Consider the following 12,472-nt stretch of genomic DNA (forward strand, 5'->3'; position numbering starts at 1 on the left):
TTTATGAAATACCTCACTGTACCAGATGTGAGAAGTAACAATAAAATGAGTAATAGTATCAGTCGTCATGGAAATTAAAATCCTATGTGGTATTTAAATGCAGCTTCTGGACAAAGTCATAATTGAAGTTATATTTTGTATGGCTTTGAATGTATAAATTGTTCTTTCTAATGGACGTTAGTGTACCGGAGTAGACTGTAGACATGTTAGGTTTAACAGTAATTCAGTCTATCTTTACTAAATTATGTTCTTAAACAATTTGCTATATACTGCCAGTTGTGTATATGGTCAATTACAACCTTACGGTTGTATATAAGGGATTGTGATTTACCAAATTCCTCTTGGGATTGAGTTGTGCTAAGGGTCCAGTAACTGGAACCTCCTGTTGGAACAGAAGTCACACTCTGGCAGGGGCTCTGAAGAGCCCCCTTCTGCTCCAGCGCGTCCTTTTGTGAGTGGGTAAAATTAACAGAGGAAGAATTCAAAGCAACCAGGGTAAGGTTATAACAAATATGCTTTTTTAATGGTAAAATATACAATACAACAATATCAACATCAATCACGAAGTAATCCGGATTACCCCGGCTCTGGTTCCTCTCGCTGGGAGAGATCTTACCCCTTGGACAGCATGAGGAAGAAGAGAGCGAACTAAAAACTTCACAGAGCCATATTGTTGGTTACAGCGGGAGGAGTTATGCAGAGAGATTCAAGAAGGGGGTTTTTCATTGGTGTACAAATACGATGGCCTTGTCGCAGCCAATCAGCGCGAGTCAGCCAGGAGACCCGGAAACTAGAGTCTCTAACATTTGAGGCGAACCAGATACATTCGGTGTCCGTCACGAACCTGCTCCAAATAACAAGTTTGTTTATCTTATCTTACATCTTGCAGCCAGCACACACACATTCCATAGGCTTCCTTCTCTGCTCCCCCTCCCCCATCAGTTCAACCCACTCACAGTCTCACATACTCTTGGCATTTTTAAGATAGGTTTAAGATATAGTTTGTTTATAGGTGGCTAATACAGAGTAATACATTTTCAGTTACTTCATTTTCAGTTACTTCAATCCCCCTTTTGATCTCATATCAAAGAGATCAACTTAAATAAGACATTTGAAACATAACCATTATCATTATTTTCTACTGTGTCTGTCCCCCACTCATTATGTAAATCCATCAGAATCTTGGATTTAAAGCCCTTTAAACCTTTGGGAACAGAACACAACTTTCCATGGCAGTGAAGGAACTATTAGAGGGGTAACCTGAGTGCCAGAAAGCAGCATCCTTGTGTGTTGAATCATCAGGGCCCCCCCCTTCCTCCCCCTCAGAGGAATACGCCAACAAGGGCAGCTGATAGGGAGGGGGAGATGCAGTTTTCCCTTCAATAGCGGAACTGATGAATCTGATCAGAGAGAAGTAGACTCCTCTGATTCTTCGTGATTTCCCCCAGCCCGCTGACGGACGCCTCCGAGTCGTCTGCTGTAGGGATGTCCTCGTTGACGATAGCCAGGTCCGTCCTGATGTGTCTAGGGTCCTTCCAGGTGATTTCCCCGCCGCACACTGGCTCCAGTCGTACCAGCTGTCCCCCTTTCCTCTTAGGCGGACGGCATGAGATGTCCTTTGGTCACTCAGTGGGGGCCGGAGAACCAGGGGTTGAGCCACCTAGACCTGACGACCTTCAGCCAGACGAACACCACTGTGTCGGCCTGATGGTCCTCGGGTCCCCCTTTGCCGTCAGCAACCTGTGTGGAGAAATCTGATACCCACCCCTCAAGACTACGCTCAGGGCTCCTGGGCCCTCAGGTGTTTGACCCCCCCCCCACTGCTTAGGCCTCTTGGAGCCTGTTGGTAGAGTGTCTTAAAACAACAGCCGTCTGTAAACAGGTTTTCTAAATTAGTTGTAGACCTCCCATCTGCCAGTGCAGCTTCAGAATCCTAATACTTGGCCTGTGCCAAAAAATGAAACCCCAACATCTTTAGGTGAACTAAATAACATATTTCAATAGCTCTGAATTTCTGACACGCATCTGTGTTATTTGTAAATGAAATCCTTGAGATCCTATTTAAAATCTAAATATAATATGAACTGCTAATGTCTCTGGTAAAGAAACACACTAATGTTATGGATTCAAAAACAACTAAAATCATGATACTGATAAAGTGAATAATTTCCTGGTGATACTGCTTCTACCTGTCAGTGCTTAGATATTATCAAGCTGAAAAAATGAATACAGAATTCCAACATACTGTCATCAAATGTCTTTCTATTATGAATTTAAATTAAATGTATATCCCCATAATGACCTAAACAATAGTCTATGGCTTTTACTTCTTTACCAGGCTAGTTACAAGATGTTGTCTGAATTCAATTCTGTCTCATTACCTTACTAACTTAACTGTAATATGTTCTTTCTACAGTTCAAACCTCAGTTACTTTAATACCTGTTGAAATAGTACAAAATTGTTTCATTATCACAGGTCAACTTCTTCGGTATTCCTTTCTGGAATTACATCTCTCACAGTGGCCCCTTGGCCACTGATTCTGCATCTGTGTTACCTGTTAAAACTCAATCAATATTAGAAACATGTCAACATTCACCAAACAGTATCTTATCCCCAGATATGGAGCAGGTTAATTCTAAAACTGTCAATCAATGGTCAGATTGAACATCTGAGTTGGGGCGGCAGGTTTCTTTCAGTCCCTTAATGAAAAATCCCACACTCCCCCTTTTTACACATGTACTCATGTGTAACAAAATCCTGTATGGGAAGAAAACCTTCAGGCAACCAGTGGTTATAAGAAAATACCAAACATCATTCACAAAAGTACATCCATTATTTTTCACAGTAAACACTTCAGTGAAAATAAGTGTTTCTCTCAACACGTCCTTCAGTCCTAAAAGAGACAGAATCTTCACATTTTGGTTTGAGTTTCACATTCTGTCAACCGCCACTGCCTGTGGGAGTACAATAGCATTACGTAGATTAGAAACGGGTCACATGTGCGGTTTCCCCCCCTTTTGTGGAATTCTTAGGAAACCTCTTGTTTCCCTTGGAGCTCCAGAATAATATGTTAGTCCAAAAACATGCTTGGTTAGTTATTGTTTTAGAATCATGCAGTTGCACTGATCACATGAAGACATACATTCACACTCACTCTGTCAGGTTGTAAAGTCTTGGCCAGGTGCACCCCAGAGTCAGTCAACGACATTGCTTTTCTCAAGTCACACTGTCAGTCAGGGTCAAAGGTCATTTGATCTCTGTCTCTTTGGCCATGTGTCGTGCTCTGCAGAGACTTTGATATTTCAGCATAGGCCAGTATCCTCTGTCTACAAAAATCAGTCATATATGGAGCGCCATCATTTACGCCATCATTTACATTTAATACATCAAGACGGCTGCTTCCCACATTTCCTGAAATTTGTTAGCCAAAAATGTAACTTCCTTAGTGCTACTACTGCAGTATATTAACACCTAATCCATATTACAATGTCTAATAGATCTAATTCAGAAACTTGTGTACATAACTATTATCTTGAGTCAAACCATTACTAGGATCTGTGTAGCTCTGCATTTCATAGCTCATTATACTCATTTATCTTCAATTCCGGTCTACTTAAAAAACAATGTAAACTCTTTAGCAGTGTGTGGAACCCTGGGTGTCCGAACACGCAACAATTACTCCTTACTTCATCAGGGACTGAAAAACAGACTTCCCCCTAAAAAGTTCTCCTAGAGTAATATATGTCACAATGGTGAAATCAATACTTTATAGATTGGAATCATATTTGGCTTGGCACTAGCTCACCCTTCAACATTATCCATACAAATAAAGATTTGTCTTTTAGAGTGGTTCTTAAAACTATCCTTTTAATGGTGATCAATATTGTAACAAATGACATCACTACTTTATTCACACATGAATAAAAATCTCTTGAAGAATAATTTGTTAATATGATGGAAAGATTGAAGAATATGGTTATACACTGTGCTACTCCAAAACACCCCCTGCTTAAAGTGTAGTGCATATTTCCATCATGTCTCCCCCTTTAACCCTCAGTGTGTCTTTAGGTTGATTTTCTCATTTCACTTTAATAGTTTCCTCTTTTCTGCTATTTGTAATTTACCAATAGATTAATTCATGCTTAATACCTCTTTTTGTCTTAACGTATTGTTCAAGTCAATTCAAGTTCTTTAAATGTGGTGTCTTCTTTGTGCGTTTGTGAATAAATGTGTTTATGTGTAAACTCACTCATTCCCGTTCTCCTTTTCTCCTCCCCTGGTTGTCTCAAGCCATGACTCCGGCCTCCTCACTTCAAATCGACCATGCCAACTCCTCTGATTCTGTCTTCTCTTCAGTCCATCAGCTCTTGAATCCATCCGCTGTAACTCTTTTAGGCAGCCTTTGGCCCAGTCACATCTGCAGCCTACATCATGCCACTGTTCTTTGCACTGCTTTGTATTTCATCTCCTCCTTTACAGTCTCTCTGCTGCTTTATTGAGGGCGGATTCTGCTCTCAAGTCCCCCACTCTGCTCTTGTGCCAAATCTCGTGGCTCAGCTTCATGCCCTGTCTGAGGGACTGATGAGAGTATCTCTGTATGTCAGCAAGCTGTTCGGTTCTGGATGCCTCAGGTGGAGACGGTTCAGCTCTGGTTCTCTGTCTGTTTGATGGAGAAGGATGAGCCTCCTGTTGGGTTAGGTCTTTTGTCTGCTTGGAGGGACGGGGTCGTAGCCTTTCTAACTCAGAGGGGGAGTCCAGGTTTCGGGACGCAATATCTATAAAAAATTTAGCACACTGAGGTTAAATAAATCCAACCCTTTCCACTCTGTCTCTTTCTAATCATACTATCTGTCTTAGTTGTTAAATGCCATCAAGACAACACAATTAATGTCTACTAATGACATTACAAAAACTCCCTCTATAAATTGTTTCATTCATTGTTACATATCTACCCAACCTGACTCTTTCAGGAAACCATTTTCTCCTACAAATTGAAATACCTACATGTTTCAAGCATCACATATTTCACACACTACGAAAGAACACCTCCATACTTTCTCCAATATTTTAAATCCCACTGTTACTTAGAACAATAGTAAACCTGCAGAGCACACTAATCAGATCACAGTAATGTAATTTGACTCAGGTGTAGGCCTATGTCTACTTTCCATTATACTTATTACTTTTGGTGAACATTTATTTATATTGTCTAAATTCCTTGTCTATGATGTGCAAACAGTTAGAGTATAACAATGTGTTTTTCTCTATGTATTTACACTCCACGGATTCTTGAGTTTACTCATCTCCTGGTGCTGTCGTTCCTAAAAATGTTAGCAAACATAAAACTCCAACTACAACATTTATAGATAAATTGATCTAGCAAAATGAACTCTTTTCTAATTCAAAATGTGACAAAAGAACAATGATTTGTCTTTCACAAGATGGTGGTCTAACAGAATGAGTCTTAACCTGAGGTGGCTGACTTTAAAATGAACTGTGACAAAGAAACCACATGCGTGTGGGTACATTATAGTTTAGAAATATAACACAAAACAACACTACTTTAAAATAATAACGATTCAAATGATCACTGTGTATTTAATCAATAGTTACCGGTTGTATTCTTACTCAAACTATTTCACCATCTAGTAATGCCAACTGGCTGGCTAACTAGCTTAGCAGTACAGCACTAACCTCATGTGACTGGGGGAAGGGGAGGGGAACACCCAACATGTGCAAATAAAAACCACACTGCTTGGAGACTGAGTTCAATAAAAATTCAAAAGGCATTGTGAAAACTTCCAATTTTGATAACATCTCAACACTTTATTCCATCTAAGCATGAATGTTTATGACAAACTCGCCCTATTAATCACAAACGGTCTTTAATGTTATGAATTGTGAACTTTCTTAATATTAATTGTAAATGCAACATATGTTCTCCCCAGAACAAAGACAGGACAGTAGCAGCTGAAACTGGTTAATAGCAATTTTCTGTTAACCTAGATAAGCCTGTTGTTCTTATATCTAGTAAATATATATGTTTTATTTTATGTTACTCTACAATATGACATTCTCCCGAATAGTAGTTAACTTTATATAACATTTAGCCTCTCTATATTTCTTCAAAACATCTTACTTCTCCTGTCTTTCTGTCATTATTCTCTGTCTCTTTCTTTCCTCACTGCACCCTGCAGCCGCCTGCTCCTGCTCCTCTCATCAATCACCTCTTTGTGTTGTGTGTGAGATGGCATTTAGCCTCGTGTAGCACCCCTGTCTTTTTCCCTTGGAATATAATTAAGTACAAGTCTTAGTTAATGACAACTACCATGAAATTCACAATGCAATGCAACGGTATCAATCAGTTCTGAAAGACTATGTTTAAATAGCAACAAATCATTGTTTCTTATTTATTTCAATATGTCTACCACTTCAAATCACACGTTGATCTGTCAATTTTCAATGTATTTCCTTCCAACTTCAGGCATTAGAGAAAAAAGAAAGCAGACACACTCCGGGCTGCTGCTGCTGCTCTCGAGAGGAAAAAGGGGGGGGGGGGGGAGACTCTCACAGACAAAGACAGAAACATCCCCCGCTGGACCTCTCATCCTTGTCAAGAGAAGGGGGGCTTCTTTCAACAATTAACACTTCTGCTATCATTTTATTCAATTTTTCTGCTTGAACCCACTTTTCTCGTAAGCTCTTAACTCATATCTTTTCTCGTTGAAATTCTCCCTCCATTATGACTTAGTATCTTTTTATCTGACTAAGGCTGTTCTATGTTCAATAATATATTCTATTTATTCACAAGCACATAAAAATATCCTCCTCACTGTCTGTCCAGCTTTTAAGATGCGATATTTCTTTCAACAGAATGGGAGTTAACCCCAACAGAACAAGAGATAGCGAGATCCGTTTAGTTTCAAATGGCTTTTTGAAGTTTGCGTTTCTCCTCTTGGATGCACTTATAACGTAACTTTGGTTCCTATGAACTTAAGAATTGTTATTCTGATTTGTTACCGGATGGAGTCCTGAAAAAACCACTGAACATCCCCAACGAGTCTTAGCCGTCTAATTTTGAAAAAAATTACGGGGCCTTTCACCGTCTTCTTACACACCCCGTTGATTCACTTTTATTTTATATAACTTTCCTACCTAAACTAAAATATGCATTGTATTGTTTACCGTAAAAACACTGACACTGTGAATCGCTTTGACGACTCTAAAATTTAGCTTAGCCAATCACAGACCTTCGATTGAAACAGGCGTCCGTTTACCTTTTCGTCGTTCACAGGGCCCTACGATCAGTTGTCAAAGCTATCCGACGCGTGGTCCCTCAACCAAGTCCGGTCGCTGGTGCTCCTTCCTCAGAAACCCCACTCAATGACGTCGGGATCACCACTTGCTGGAACAGAAGTCACACTCTGGCAGGGGCTCTGAAGGACCCCCTTCTGCTCCAGCGCGTCCTTTTGTGAGTGGGTCAAATTAACAGAGGAAGAATTCAAAGCAACCAGGGTGAGGTTATAACAAATATGCTTTTTTAATGGTAAAATATACAATACAACAATAACATCAATATCAATCACGAAGTAATCCGGATTACTCCGGCTCTGGTTCCTCTCGCTGGGAGAGATCTTACCCCTTGGACAGCATGAGGAAGAAGAGAGCGAACTAGAAACTTCACAGAGCCATATTGTTGGTTACAGCAGGAGGATTTATGCAGAGAGATTCAAGAAGGGGGTTTTTCATTGGTGTACAAATACGATGGCCTTGTCGCAGCCAATCAGCGCGAGTCCGCCAGGAGACCCGGAAACTAGAGTCTCTAACATTTGAAGCGAACCAGATACATTTGGTGTCCGGCACGAACCTGCTCCAAATAACAAGTTTGTTTATCTTATCTTACATCTTGCAGCCAGCACACACACATTCCATAGGCTTCCTTCTCTGCTCCCCCTCCCCCATCAGTTCAACCCACACACAGTCTCACATACTCTTGGCATTTTTAAGATAGGTTTAAGATATAGTTTGTTTATAGTTGGCTAATACAGAGTAATACATTTTCAGTTACTTCACTCCTCACACAACCCAGTCTCATGGCATTTCGTGTTCACCAACACGATTTTTAATCTATTGATTGGTGTTCACCAACACGATTTTCCCCTTTTTTTCGTGTTGCACAGCACGATTTTAAAAGCAATGTATTTCTATTGGTAGTCTCACGGCATTACGTGTTATAGGAAGACCGGAAGCTGTGTGGTTCATAAAAACATGTTCTTACTCAATATCAAGCCACAATTATTGCTTTTATTTTAAATCGTATAATTTCTGACTTTTGTTGCCATCTGTGAGGAGAATAAATGGGGCTGAGAGCCTAAGGATACTGAAATCTGTATTTTTTAAATCTTTTTTTCCTTCTAATTTGTTATTCTTTTCAAAATAACACACTGTTATTTACTCAACAATAACACATAATTATCCTTGTTTTTATTTATTGGTTTATTTCTATAATCTCGTGTTTTTTTTTACGTCCGTCAGGAACTGAATTTCAAAATAAAAATAACCGGAAACAGACGTAGGCCTCTAGGAGTTTAGGATGGCCGAAGACACTACACTACCCATAATCCCCAGCTATCGTTTAGGACTACAGTCCCCGTGATTAATCTTCAAGCTCTCGGATTGAATGTTGGAGTGGCAGTGCACCAAGGTTAGCCTAGCATCAAACAGCTGTTTGAAATGGAACGAAACCACGCCAGGCTATCCCAAACTGGAATCGAACGCCCCCCCCAGAACTACACATGCTGGCTATTGTGTTTCGCAAAATGTTCTATGGGACGTCTCGACTGAACGTTTTCGTTTTTCCCACAATTAGAAGTTGCCATGACATTGGTGTTATCAAATGTAAAACATGTAATTACTAAATGGGTGAAAATTGCTTGTGTCCATAATGCGCAGCATTAATATATACCCACTTGACAGCTCATTGTTACTTTGTAATTCTACTCCACTACAATACAGAGGTTAACCTGGTATTTTTACTCCACTACACTTATTTGAGTTACTTTGCAGATTCTGATTAATGATGTGAAATATAAACAACCCTTAAATCAGACTTTAGTTACACCTGAGTAAAATTCAGGGAAGGTGATGGTCAAGTGCCAACAATCAGGAGAGATATTTGATAGTTGGTGCTTGAGAAGACTAAACATTTATCTGCAATTGACATGAATGGAAACGAGTAATAAAGTATATTCATTACTCGTTATTCTCTACTAATAGATAGTTAAAGACTATATAATGGCTATTTTGCACATCCCTTTCAAGATTTTCAAAGGTTATTGAAATATCATACACAACTACGGTGTATGCAATGAATGAAAATCTTGGGTCACAGGTTCCTGAACAGCGCATTACAAGACATCTATGTGTGTATACCTCCACCATTAAACTGTCATATTCTGCACATTTCTTATACTATCTACATACATAAGAGTATAATTCATATGTATTATATCAGTTAAAATAAGTGCTTCAACATACTTAACATTGCAGGAAAGCAATATATTAGACGTTAAGTACTTTGTCAGGCTTAATATTTATCTGTAGATACCCCCAAAGCGTTTCTCTTATTTAAAAGAAGACCTTACTCTAAAGTATTATTTAATGTTTAAATAAAGGTTAATTCGTTTTTCTGTTTTGCACCTCCTCATATTAATATCTTTGTACATCCTGCACTAAACTGTTTTATTGTAGAGATCACTTACAGTATCTTCTAGATTTTTTTTATTCTATATTGCTATCATTGACCTTCTACTTTCCCCCTATGAAAGTATGAACTCTTAATATTTTTTTAATCAAATATAACACACAAAAACAATAATTCAATAACGTGCTTTAACCACTAGGCGGTGCACACAAGGTACACACAGCCATAATAACTTTGTATTGTTAGTGTAGGACACTTATGTATGTACAACATCTGAAGATGTGTAGTTTTATTCATGTTTTCACATAATTTTACAGCATATTGCTATACTATTTCAGACTCAGTATTTACATTCTTATATTCAAAGAAAATCAGTAATATCTTTAAAAACTACAAGTCCTTTTATATCAGCTGTGCACCGTTATGGTGTAAATATAACCTATCTATGAATTAGATCAAATGTAAAAGTCACCCGAATTACTATTGATACTGCAAGGAGACATATGTGTGAAGAGAAATTGAAGATGTTGTTTAATTGTTGATATTTATGATCCACGTCAAGTATTCAGTTTTGGCGGCATTTCTTCCAGTTTTTCCAAAGGTCTTCTCACCAGAGCTCTATAAATAGAGAACTACGGCAGATCTGTAATATGTAATGCAGCCGAACCGTGTATTACAATGCCGTTATGTGATGACTTTCAAAGATAAAAGCAAGAACACTCGGAATTAAGTATTATTTTATTCTTTTAAAATGTTTTTCCGATTTCATATGATATAAACACCAAATCCCAACATGCATTGCGGTTAAAACATCCAATCGGCGAGCTTAAACCATAGCTGAGGATCTTGGGTAATCGCTCGAAAGGCCTACGTCTGTTTCTGGTTATTTTTATTTTGAAATTCAGTTCCTGATGGACGCCAAAAAAGTCAGAGATTATGGAACTAAACAAATAAATAAAAACCAGGATAATTGTTTGTTATTGGTGAGTAAATAACAGTGTGTTATTTTGAAAAGAATAACAAATTAGAAGGAAAAAAAGATTTTAAAAATACAGATTTCAGTATTCTGAGGCTCTGAGCCCCATTTATTTTCCTCACAGACGGCAGCAAAAGTCAGAAATTATACGATTTAAAATAAAAGCAATACTTGTGGCTTGTTATTGAGTAAGAACATGTTTTTATGAACCATACAGCTTCCGGTCTTCCTATAACACGTAATGCCGTGAGACTACCAATATAAATACATTGCTTTTAAAATCGTAATGTGCAACACGAAAAAAAGGGGGAAATTGTGTTGGTGAACATGAATCAATAGATTAAAAATCGTGTTGAAAAAAAATATAACAATTTTTTTTAAATATTGGGCTGTCTTATTTATTCTCTCTCACACACAACCTGCCACTAACGTTAAACCCCTTTACTATTCAATTAAAACACATTCAATGTTTATTTATTGTAAAAGCAATTGGGCTATTTTAATCTCACACACACACCCCCCCCCCCCACCCACACACACACACACACTTCTCCACCTCATTCTGTTTTCATTTAATCGTTCGTTATCTGACCAGCTTAAATCTTGTAGGCTACTCACTTCGTTTCCTGTAGCCCTCGAAAGGGTTTTGGAGGTTGATGCCTCGGTGAACGTGAGTTGTTTGGCTTTCTTGTCCGCAGCAGCAGAAAGCATTTTCGAATGTTTGAATGAATCAAAGTGGGTCGTCACCGTTGATTTTCTCTTATGCTCCAACACACAGTTGCACGGGGTGCAGAATAGTTTCCCACCACTTTTTGCCCGGTCTTTAGTAGAAATGTTCGTCGGTAAATGAGATGCATTAGATTTTTTCATCTTGGTGTTTTCTCTATCGTGTGAGCTCCACACGTTCACTCTATACAGTGTTGTTTACATTCTGTGATGCGCGAGCTGATGACGTCACGTCAAGACGAGTTAACTTTTTTTTCTTCTCAACTTTGTGTGGAAAAATGCGGTGATTATGCAGCCTTTTGATAAATATGCGGCCTTTTAAAAATCTGCGCCATTTTGCTGATTATGTGGTCAATTCTGCGATCGCAGAATCGCGTTTTTCTGGAGGGTCTAATAGAACATTAACAACAGGCTACAGACGTTTTTTCCTTTAATTTTTTTCAAACTACATAAAGGTTAACAATTTATGAAATCTATTGAAACATATTCCTGACAAATAGAAAATTACATGCACAATTATGTCGGTGTAAAGACTCATCCCTAACTTTAATGCCATTGAGCTGATAAAAGTTAAGCTAGTTTTAGCTTTTGATGAAGGCAAGCTAGCTAGCCAACACGCTAGCCTTATTTTCGCATAGTTTTTCTTTTGTTGATAATGGCAAAACGTAATAGTCAGGCTTAAAAACATGTCCCTCATATGTAAACCGTGCGAGTTACATCTCAAAAAGCATAACACATTACATATTCAGCAAAACATGCAGCAGACGTTAGCCAGACAACCTACCTGTTCACTGGGTGTATCACAATGACACTCGAAGGGTTGCAAATTGCTTAAAAAACTGTCAAGCTTAAAGTGTTAACACCATACATATACTTTTGTTTCCGGTATTGTTCATGATGGATGTATTTTGTTATACACACATTCCTTTATATTTTAATTTTCATTCAAGTATTTGGTAGGCCTTCCAAAAAAAAGAAAAAAAGGAGGGTTCAAGTTGCAGAGTTTGTAAATGAACATGAACCAATAAAACGTGTTAACCCACTCAGCTTCCGGTCTCCCAATACC

At 38.5% G+C, this 12,472-nt stretch overlaps 1 long non-coding RNA gene across 1 annotated transcript; it reads right to left on the reverse strand.

Moving 5' to 3' along the window:
- Positions 1–496: 496 nt before the first annotated feature.
- Positions 497–12,024, reverse strand: LOC307040497. The gene is made up of 2 exons (XR_013808522.1): positions 11,299–12,024; positions 497–7,467 (listed from the first exon to the last, which is right to left on the reverse strand). It is a non-coding gene; the product is annotated as an uncharacterized lncRNA (long non-coding RNA).
- Positions 12,025–12,472: the final 448 nt, after the last annotated feature.

Source organism: Notothenia rossii (assembly GCF_949606895.1).
Source record: "Notothenia rossii genome assembly, chromosome: 1".
NCBI classification, from domain to species: Eukaryota; Metazoa; Chordata; class Actinopteri; order Perciformes; family Nototheniidae; genus Notothenia; species Notothenia rossii.